The sequence below is a fragment of the Macaca fascicularis genome, chromosome 5 (genome assembly GCF_037993035.2).
Source record: "Macaca fascicularis isolate 582-1 chromosome 5, T2T-MFA8v1.1".
NCBI lineage: Eukaryota > Metazoa > Chordata > Mammalia > Primates > Cercopithecidae > Macaca > Macaca fascicularis.
The window spans coordinates 27,611,813-27,623,873 of record NC_088379.1 but is presented as its reverse complement, the minus strand read 5'-3'; the positions used below and the strand labels follow the sequence as shown (position 1 = coordinate 27,623,873).

The 12,061-nt window shown below is 36.0% G+C and overlaps 1 long non-coding RNA gene across 2 annotated transcripts in view; it reads right to left on the bottom strand.

Moving 5' to 3' along the window:
- LOC135970893 (uncharacterized) overlaps positions 1 to 12,061 on the bottom strand; it is an 83,639-nt gene that overhangs the window by 17,020 nt on the left and 54,558 nt on the right. The gene's annotated exons all lie outside the window — the stretch shown is intronic.

Below are 12,061 nucleotides of genomic sequence, written 5' to 3'. Positions count from 1 at the left end.
GAATAGCCTTTTTTTTCTAGGCTTATTATTCATTTTCACTTAAGTGTTACAGCTGTGAGTGAAGAGTAGCCAGCCTTTTTTAATCAATCAAAAATCTTTTTTGGTTCACTGTGCAAAAAGAAAGAGAGTTGGCACTGCCATTTTATTTTGTTTTTCACTTGTCCATCAATTCTTTTCAGACTCCTCGGGGTAAGTAAAATACAGGTTTGTCAACCCTGTGGAGTATCCGATATGGGATTAAATTTACCTGCTGCTTTAAATTGCCTCAATCCAGGACATTTATGCAATCATTTCCCTTGATTATTGAATTATGTTAGCAATTTTCAACACTTAAAAGACAATATCCAAGAAGAATTTTATATGAAAAGAGAAACACATTGGTTTGTAACAAAGGGAAATTTTACTAGGTTTTTCTGTACTTCTCTAATGTTTCATTTCCAAAGATTTAGTTAGTGTAGAGTACATAGTATATTGCTATCAAGAGTTAATAGACAATATTCAGCAAACAAGCATACTGCCTTTATAAACAAGTATTTCTCTGAAGGAGTAGTTTGAAACACAGAGTTTCAGATCTCTGATGATAGAGAGAGTTGTGTTTTTGTTACAAAAGCATTAACTCAATAATTCCAGCATTTGTAGTATGGACTACATTATTATCCAACCTGGTTCTCTGGGACTCATTATGAATTTTTTGGGCCCAGCATTTTTGCATTTGTGTGATCTTTCTTCCAATAAATAGATACATTTCTAAAACTGAGTTGCATTATTATTTTGGTATAAAGATGAATGGAATCCAGTCTAATTGTGTTTCTTTATTTTTCTGATATTATTATTATTATTATTATTATTATTTTCAGAGAGTGAGTCTCACCCTGTTGCCCAGGCTGGAGTGCAATGGGGCAGTCATAGCTCACTGTAACCTCAAACTCCTGGGTTCAAGTGATTCTCCCACACCAGCCTTCTGAGTAGCTAGGACTACAGGTGTGTTTCACCATTCCTGGTTAATGTTTTAAAGATTTTTTTAAAAGTGGGGGAGTTTGCCATGTTGCCCAGGCTGGTGTCGAACTCCTCCCCTCAAGTGATCCTCCTGCCTCAGCTTTCTAAAGTATGAAGATTACAGGGCCCCCATAACCAGCCCTGGTTTTACAGTAAATAAGAGCATTTGTTTGCACCCTTAATATAGCTACAGGCCCTAACATGCTACAGCTGCAGGGCCTAAAAACGTAAGTAAATTTTGTTGACTCTGCTGAAGTTCAAGGTGGGTGACTATACACATGGCATGATTTCAAGATCTGTTTCAGATTCAAATTTTCCAAAACCACATAACTTATTGCAGTTCTATGCTTCCTTGGTCATTGACCTAAGATGTTTACTTTTTACATTGTTCATTTGGTAAAAGATCTGTGGTTGCTATGGACTTTATGAAGACATATTTTATCCTGAGGTGACAGAGGTTATCAAGATAAATTTGTTTTTGTTTATGGAGTTCTCAAAAGTTAATTTTTCAGATTATCTAAGTGGGATTGTGGTAGGAATAGGGTGTCTGACATCATAGGCTGGTATTAAAGGAGTTGTATAGAAGCTCTGAAAGACTAGAAATAGGGTGTACAGAGAGTTCGCCCATCTGGTTCCAAAACTTGCTCTATCCACAGACTTTCTTTACTAAGTTAATGCCAGCAATTTCATTCTAGGTGCACAGGAAAAAACCCTGAGATATCTTTGGTTCCCTATTTTTTCTCATGTCTTCTATTAAATCGCATTGTCTCTACTCTCAATAAAGATTCACTTCTCTCCACATCCCATTGCTATTACTCTTGTCTAAACAATTATCACCTGTCTGAAATATAGCAATAACCACAGTTGGTCTCTGTGTTTGTATCCTTGCCACTCTTGTAATCCTTCTATATTAGTCCACTTTCATACTATATAAAGAAGTGCTTGAGACTGGGTAATTTATAAAGGAAAGTGGTTTAACTAACTCACAGTCCAGCATGGGTGGAGAGGATTCAGGAAACTTACAAGCATGGCAGAAGGCAAAGGAGACACAAGGCACCTTCTTCCCAAGGTGGTAGGAAGGAGAAGTGCTGAGCAAAGTGAAAAGAGTCCCTTATAAAACCATCAGATCTCATGAGAACTCACTTATTATCATGAGAGGAGAGAAACTGTCCCCATGATCCAATTATCTTCATCTGGTCTTTCCTTTGACACATGGGGATTATGGGAATATAATTTAAAATGAGATTTGGGTGGAGTCACCAAGCCTAACCATACCATTCCACCCCTGGCCCTTCCAAAATCTCATCTACCTTTCACATTTCAAAACCAAGCATACTTTCCCAACAGTGTCCAAAGTCTTAACTCATTCCAGCATTAACCCAAAAGTCCAAGTTTAAAATCGCAACTTAGACAAGGCAAGTCCCTTCCACCTATGAGCCTGTAAAATCAAAAATAAATGAGATACTTCCCAGATACAATGGTAGTACAGGATCAAATAAATGTTCCCATTTCAAAGGAGATAAATTGGCCAGAACAAAGGGGCTGTAGGCTCCATTTTTGTCCAAAATCCAGTGGGACAATCAAACCTTAAAGCTCCAAAATGATCTCCTTTGACTCCATGTCTCACATCCAGGTCATACTGATGTAAGAGGTGGGTTCCTGTGGTTTTGGGTAGCACTGCACTGTGGCTTTGCAGGGTATAGCCCCATTCCCGGCTGCTTACATGGACTGCTATTGAGTGTCTGTAGCTTTTCCAGGAACACAGTGCAAACTGTCAAAGGATCTACCATTCTGGGGTCTGGAAGACAGTGGCCATCTTCTCACAGCTTCACTAGGTAATGCCCCAGTGGGGACTCCTTTTGGTGGCTCTGGCCCCACACTTCTCTTTCACACTGACAGAATCCTAGTAGAAGTTCTACACGAGGGCTCCACTCCTGCAGCAAACTTTTGCCCGAACATCCAGGCATTTCCATACAACCTCCAAAATCTTAATGAAGGTTCCCAAACCTCAATTCTTGACTTCTGTGCACTCTTAGGCCCAATATCACATGTAAGCTGCCAAGGCTTGGGGCTTGCATTCTCTGAAGCAATTGCCTGAGCTGTACATTGGCCCCTTTTAGCCAAGGCAGGGTTGCAGGTTAGCAAGTCCTGAGTGTACACAAAGCAGCAAGACCCTGGGCCAAGCCCAGAAAACCATTTTTCTCTCCTACACTTCAGGACCTGTGATGGGAAGGGCTGCTGTGAAGACCTCTGACATGCCCTGGAGACATATTCTCCATTGTCTTGGCAATTAACATTTCATTCCTGGTTACTTATGCAAAATTTTGACTTGAATTTCTCCTCAGAAAATTGGCTTTTCTTTTCTATTACGTTGTCAGGCTACATATTTTTCAAACTTTTATGCTCTGCTTTTCCTTTTAAACGTAAGTTCCAAGTCCAAATCATTTCTTTGTGAATGCATAAAACTGAATGATTTTAAGGCACCCAAGTGACATCTTCAAGGCTTTGCTGCTTAGAAATTTCTTTCACGAGATACCCTAAGTCATCTCTATCAAGTGTAATGTCCCACAGATGTCTAGGGCAGTGGCAAAGTGCCACCAGTCTTTTTGTGAAAGCATAGCAAAAGTCACCTTTATTCCAGTTCCCAACAAGTTTCTCACTTCCATTCGAGAACAGCTCAGCTTGGACTTCATTGTCCTTATCACTATTGGCATTTTTGTCAAAGCCATTCAACAAGTCTCCAGGAAGTTCTGAACTTTATCACATGTTCTTGTGTCATTCTGAGCTCTCCAAACTGTTTCAATCTCTACCTGTTACCCAGTTCCAAATTTGCTGCCTCATTTTCGAGTGTCTTTATAGCATCACCCCACTCTCGGCAGTACTAATTTACTTTATTGGTCTGATTTCATATAACTATAAGAAAGTGCCTGAGACTGGTAAGTTATAAAAGAAGGAGGTTTAATTGACTCACAGTTCAGTATGGCTAGGGAGGCCTCAGCAAAATTACAATTGTGGCGGAAGGCGAAGGGGAAGCAAGACACTTCCTTCACAAGGTGGAAGGAAGGAGAAGTACTGAGTGAAGGGGGAAGAACCCCTTACAAAACCGTCAGATCTTGTGAGAACTCGCTCACTATCACAAGAACAACATGGGGAAAACCACCTCCATGATCCAATTACCTCCACCTGGTCTCTCCCTTGACATGCGGGCATTATGGGGAATATAATTCAAAATGAGATTTGGGGTGGGGTCACAAATCCTAACCGATCACTTTCCAAACACAGGGGCCAAAACGATGCTGTTAAACCTATTATTAGATGTCATCCACCTGCTTCATACCCTTTGCTGCTCACTTCTTTTCTCACAGAGTAAAACCAAAGTCTTTGCTGGATTTACGCAGCTCTATATAATCTGGCTCCTCATTTCCTTCTTATGTCATCTCCTATTTCTCTCCTCCATAATGGCTACATGGTAGACCTATAAAGCTCCTGGAATCTACTGGGCACTCACTGCCTCAGGAACTCTGCACTGATACTCTCTCATATTCCCTTTTTGGTTGGTCCTTTCTCTCCTTTACTCCATACCATATTTCTGTCATTTTCTCCATGAGACTAACAGTGCCCACTGCTTCTAATCTCTACCATAGACTCTACCTTAACTCTCTTCCCAGATCTATTTTACCATATAATTTTAACCTTTCAATATAGCATTTTATTATCTATCATTTATTGATTACTATCTGTCTTCCCAGAGATAAAGATTATTTATTGTCCATTTTTGTCTCTGGTGTGCTTATAAACCCTAGGACAATTCTTGACAAATAATCATCACCTGGCATCTCCAACATTTTGCATTGTTTTTTGGAAGACAAGGGAACTTTGCCAATTTTAACATTTTACCTGAGACCAGTGCCAGAAACTAGAATTAAAAGAATAATATATCTCCTTTTTCTTTCTTTGTCCAATTTTGCTCAGGCAGAGCAAAAATAAAATTTTGATTAAGTCTAGCCTTTATTATTCTTCTAATGAGTACCTATGATAGTGATTTAGAAAACTCATTGAATGAAGTCCAAAGGCCCCTGTGAGTCCTTAAAACATAGGTTTTAATGACTAATCTAATGACCAATAGATGTAATAATTAGTAATGGGAACATGGCTGCACTTAGCATTACTCAACCTAAAAAGAGACCACGACTAGAAGTAAAGATGAGGCTTCTGGCCAGAGGGTCATTGATACCAGAGGAAATGACTGTTTTGGTTAATCCTTCCCCTCTGCTATGGATATCCTGGAATATTACATCATTATCCTACCCCAGCTGAACCTAAAATTTATAGAAACACAATTTTGTCTTGAATATGAGTATTTGGGAATATATAACTTCAAAATTTAGGAGACCTTTAAAAAATAGTTTAACTATTTTAGTGGTTATTTTAATATTAAAATCTTTTTAAGGTTATTTTGGAGGTTTTCACAGAGAGACCTGAGACCATGTTCCAATGCACTCTACAAAAAGGACTTCTGGACTTTCACCAAGAAGACAAAATTCTGGCAGGATAAATTGATAATAGTGCAAGGGTTATTCTAAAAAAATCAAAGCCTGTAGCTTACTTTAGAAAACCAACTTGCAAAGAAGCAATATGTTAAAGTAGAATAGATCAATTGGTCAGCACTAGCCTTCTCTCCTTTGTAAAGTGCTAGAGAGGAATGCTGCATATTGATTATGTGATTCTGTTCAGTAGAACCTCTCTCTCTCTCACACACACACACACACATGCACACATACACACACACACACACGCACATTCATTCTTGCTCTCTCTCTCTTTCTCTCTGGTTTGGAAACTCAAAATATTTTTTTGCAAGTATTGTTGTACAGGCCTTCAACAGGCTCTTGACAAATCGGAGCACCCTTATTTTCTGTAATTTCTATCTCAAATTAACAAATATTTTTTCAAAAACATAAAAAGAGTTTTCACGTATACTTACACAGGAGGTGTTTTGGTCAACTATTGCTGTGTAACAACTTACAGCAATTACTGGCAGAAGACAAAAAGAATGAACTGCTCTCATGTGTTTGCAGGTTGGCTGGGGCAGCTGTACTTCATGCTAAGTTAAGGTCACCTAGTGAGGCTGGGCTCTGCACATCTCTTTCGACTTGTGGGGCCTATGGGGATGACTAAGGCTGTTTTTGTTTGTTTGTTTGTTTGTTTTTCTTAGTGAAGATATAAGCACAAGAGCACTCTCTGAAATACGCAAGATTGCTTAAGGACTAAACTAAGAGTTTATGCAAGGTCATTCTTGTCCAAATCACAATAACAAATTCAAGTTTTATGGAAGAAGCCAAAGTAAACAGGAGTAGATTAGACTTCACCTTTCCTAGGAGTTACTTTAAAATCACGTGCTAAAGAACCTACATCCAAGAACAAGTTCAGAATTAGGCCCAATATTTTAAACTACTGCAGAAGATTTTGCAAAATAGCAACAGCCAGTATACAGGTTTTTTATATATTGAGTATTCTTATATATAAAAAAGCTCTACAGATATAGTCAAATAGAAAAAAAAAATCTGAATTCTTTCCCACCTCTATGAAAGCTGGTAACATTACAATACAATGCTCCTGAGTTTATTGTTTCAAATCACCAATTAATGTCTTTAGCCATTTAACATTCAGAGTAAAGGAGGAACTCTTTCTGTGTTTGTGGGTTTGTTTGAGTGTTTATCTGTGGCTATAATTTTAAAATGACTATGATTACATAGATAAAGGGAAATGGAATTTCCCAAGATGAAAATGTTCATCTGGTAATTTTATGAACAAATGGAGCATCTAAGAATAGTCAAACTGCTACATATCACCAAACAAATGTCTTGCTGGTTTTAACCCAACAAATCTATTGTGGAAAAAAATATATGTAAAGAAGTTACAGAGAACAGTTGCCTCTATTCCTGCTTCCCCTTTCTTGGTTTACTATCTACAAAGCCTTCTACTCATGCAGAATAATTTTGAAATCGTCTTAATTCCTCTCCTTCTCTTGGTCTCCTCACCACCACACCAAAGCAATGCCTAGGTCCTAAGCAGCCTACACCTCTACTTGCACATAATACTCATCATTTTATAATAATAATTTTTTTTGCTACAGCCATCTATTCTTCAGAGAGGCAGAGAAAGGGGCAGTGGTAAAAAAAAAAAAAAAAAAAAAAAAAAAAACATTGACTCAAAGAGTTAGAGTTTCTGACTGTAAGAGTCATGTCCACCACTTTCAGCCTGTTATACAACCTTTGGTTCACTTCGAGAACCTCTATATGTCTATTCCTTCACCTTTAAAATAAAGGAGCCAGGCATGGTGGCACACTGTAGTCCCAGCTACTTGTTGGGGAGGGGGGAATTTGAGTTAGGAGGATCACTTGAGCCCAGGAGTTTGAGGCTGCAATGAGTTATGATCCAGCAGCTACACTCCAGCCTGGGCAACAGAGTGAGACTCCATCTCTAAAAATGAGTGAATAAAAATAAAGATATAAAATAAGAGAAAACATTCCACCTAAAGATATGTCACCTCGAGTTTTAATCATTCTTTCACATCATGGTTACTCTTAGATCATACTCCAACTTCTACAATAATACATCATTACCTATACTATAAATTTTGAAATCTTCAACAAGACAATGCAAATCTCCTTTTGTTTGTGACCACAGTCCTTTTGTAATTCCACCCCCTCCTATGTTCTTATAAAGATCCTGCGACAATACCTTCATTTGAGACACTGAGCAGGCCATGCCCAGAAGTTACTCTTACCCTAGATTGCCCTGCACCTCAATCTTTGTTTATCCTTTTCATCCTTTAAAGTTTACCTAAAACACCCCTTCCTTTGTAAATATTCCCAAATATTTGAGTGAGAATATGCAGATCATTTCTGGTGGCACATTTTCTTTTTATATTTTGATTAGCTACACACATCACTCATCCTAATATACAGTCAATATTGCACAGCTTTGTCTCACCTGTTGATTGCATGTCCTTTGAAAGCAGGATTATAATAACCTTATCATAATTTTCAATTTTATTACCCAAGTGCATTCCTATATCAAACTTCCTGTTTACATTTGTTGATTTAAAATGAGCAAATTTACCAGGATCCTGATGTCTCTCTTTAGAAATTTAAATAAATATTCTTTTTAAAAAATATATTTATTGGGCCAGACATGGCGGCTCATGCCTGTAATCCCAGTGCTTTGGGAGGACGAGGCAGGAGGATCACCTGAGGTCAGGAATTCAATACCAGCCTGGCCAACATGGTAAAACCCCATCTCTACTGAAAATATATATATATAAAATAGCCAGGCTTGGTGGTGTGCACACGTAGTCCCAGCTACTCAGGAAGCTGAAGCAGGAGAATCCTTGAACCCAGGAGGCAGAAACTGCAGTGAGTCAAGACCATGCCACCACACTCCAGCCTGGGCAACAGAATAAGACTGCATATCAAAAAAAAAAAAAAATATATATATATATATATATATATATGTGTGCACATATATATGCAAACACACACACACACACATATATATATATTTATTTATTTATTTATTTATTTATTTATTTAGTGGGGGATGTAGTTGTTCCCACAATTTAGTGCTATTTTTAAGTTTTTTTCAATTTTACTAAGATATAATTGACAAATACAAATTGTACATGTTTTTGATGCTATTGAAGGTGGGGGTGTTTTCTTAATTTGCTATATGTACATACTGCGAAATGACTACTTCAATCAAATTGATTCACAGATCCATTACCACACATAGCTGTCATTGTGTGTGTGTGTGTGTGTGTGTGTGTGAGAGAGAGAGAGAGAGAGACAAAGAGAGAGAGAGACAGAGAGATGAGAACACTTAAGATCAAATCTCTTAGCATATTTTAAGTAAACAATGTAATATTAACTATAGTGATCATACTGTACATTAGATCCCAAAAATTTATTCAAATCATAACTGAAAGCTTGTACCTTAAGGACAATACCTTCCCATTTACCCCATTCCCCAGTCCCTGGCAACCAGCTTTCTACTCTCTGCTTCCATTAGTTTGAATTTTGTAGATTCCCATATAAATAATATCATGCAGTATGTGTATTTCTGTACCTAGCTTAATTCATTTTGCATAATGTCCTCCAGATTCAGTCATGTTGTCAAAAATGGCAGGATTTCCTTCATTTTTAAGTGTGAATAATATTCTATCACACACACATATATACATACCACAATATTTTATCCATTAATTGATAAACACAAGTTGTTTAAATTGTTTTCATATCTTTACTATTGTGAATAATGTTGCAATAAACATAGGAATAAAAACACTAATTTGATTTCCTTTAAATATATACCCAGAAATGAGATTGCTGGATCATATATATGGTAGTTCTATGTTTAAATTTTGAGGAACCTCAACACTGTTTTTCGTAATGGCTGCACTAATTTGTGACCGCATTTACAGCGTGCAAGTATTCCCTTTTCTCCGCATTCTTGCCAACACTTGTCTTGTATTTCTTGTCTTTTTGATAATAGCCACCTTTATAGGTGTGAAATGATAACCCATTGTGGTTTTGATTTGCATTTTCTTGATGAATAGTGATGTTGAACAGCTTTTTATATATCTCTTGGCCATTTATATGTCTTCTTTGGAAAATGCACATTGAGGTCCTTTGTCCGTATTTTAATGGGGTTATTTGTATTTTTGAATCAAATTATAGTATCTATTTATATATTTTTGATATTAACCCTTCATCAGATATTTGCTTTGGAAATCTTTTCTCCCATTCTGTAGCTTGCTTTTTCATTTTGTTGACTGTTTTCTTTGCTGTGAAGAAGAAACTTTCTAGTTTGATGTAGTTCCACTATATTTTTTCTTTTTTCTCATGTCATATTTTTAAAAAATTATTGCAAAAATCACTGTCACAGAGTTTTGTTTTGTTTTGTTTTTTTGTTTTTTTTTAACCTGTGTTTTCTTCTAGGAGGTTTAGGGCTTCGGGTCTTATATTACACTCTTTAATTCATTTCCAATTAAGTTTTATATATGGTGTAAGATGAAAGTCCAAATTCATTTTTGCATCTGAATATCTTTTCCCCAACATCATTTATGGAAGAGAATAACCCTTCCCTATTGTGTATTCTTGGCACCCTTGTCAAAGATATGTTCACTTTGTATGTGTAGGTTTATTTCTGGGCTCTTTGTTGTGTTCCATTTGTCTATGTGTCTGTTTTTACGCCATTACCATACTTTTGATCACTGTATGTTTGAAATATTGTTTGAAATCAGGAAGTGTGACACCTCCAGCTTTTTCCCTCTTTCTCAATACTGTTTTGGTTTTTTGGGGTCTTTTGTCATTCCATAAAAAAGGTAGGATTTTTTTTTTTTCTATTTCTGTGAGAAATGCAACAGAAAGAATAGTAGAGAATACATTAAATTTGTAGAACATTTTGAGTAGTATGGCTATTTTAACTATTAATTCTTCCAATCTATGAACATGATATATATTCATTGTGTTTCCTTCAATTTCTTTTATCAGTGTTTCATAGTTTTCTTGGAAATATTTTAGCTTTTGGGTTAAAATTATTTTTTAACCAAAAACAATTTTTATTGTTTTTGATGCTATTGAATATAGGAATGTTTTCTTAATTTTTTTCAGATAGTTTGTGACTAGTGCATAGAAACACAGTGCTGTATGTTGATTTTGTATCCTGCAACTTTACTGAATTGATTTCTTAAAGCTACAATTATCCTGAACAGAACAGAAACTGTCATGATTTCCTCCATCTACTTCTTATATTATGTTCTTTGATTTTAAGGATGGGGGAATTATCTATCCAATTGCCAGAAAATTTTGTTATAATTCTGGCTTATTTCTCATCCTTTAATTCTTGTTAATTGAAGTTCCCAAGGAGACATCCAATAAACAAAACCATTTCTGCACATATATTCTAAGGAAATAGAAAGTTCAAGGAATTTTCAGATAATTGCCAAAATATTATTATTAATCATTGATCACTTAATAGTTTTAATAATAGCATTTGATGATAAATGTATTATTTGTTAAATAATAATATTAAATGAAGCTAAATATCAAATGATATTATCATTTAATAAAAAATAATCATTGAATAAATAACATTATTCATCATTTAATATTATTTGATTATAATCATTTATCATTTAATTTGCAGATGTGGTTTGGTGTGAGCCCATATGTGCCAGTTCTCTAAATTCCAGAATTAGGCAAAATTATCTACCCAGTTTCAGAAAGGATTAGACTGAGGTAGATTCTTTCAGACTTAGAGGTTTGCTAGGTAAGAATTAGAATTGCACTGTCTAACGAGGTAGCCACTCACTATGTCCAGTTAATGAACACTTGAAATGTACCTAATCCAAATTTATATGTGTAACATGTCTAAAATACATATCAAATTCCAAACACATAACAATAAAAATAATGTAAGCTATATCATTGGTATATTTATGTTTATTACATGTCGAGGTACTCTTTTGAACATATGCTATTAAATTATATTATTCCGTTTGCTTGTTCATTGTTTATAAGCTTCCTTGCTTAATATTCTTCATTGTGGTTTCATATGCTGTTTATGATTAAGTATACATTTTATAGCAAAACATAAAAGAGTCTTCATGATATAATCACTCCTCTAGCTTTATCTCTATATTTTCTATTCCAGCACCAAGAATCTCCATGAGAGTAGAAGCCAGGCAAGTTTTCTCTTGAATCTAGGTCTTGGTGCATTTACTCATTTTGCCTGAAACAGCTTTGCCGACTCTTAGGTCTGATGGTAACCTCTTGATCTTCAGTTTTTTAGTTCAAATATCATTTCATCTATAAAATCTTCTAGAATTTCAGGACTAGGTATGTCTCCTTCTAATGTTCTCTTGTGGTACCCTGTAAGTAGTATTATTATCTAACTTAATTATACAGTATTTAAATTGCCCGTTTACATGTTTGTCTTTTGTACTTCACTTCATGTTCTTGAAAGTTACCTTATGTGTCTTATTCATTTTGACCTCCAGTGC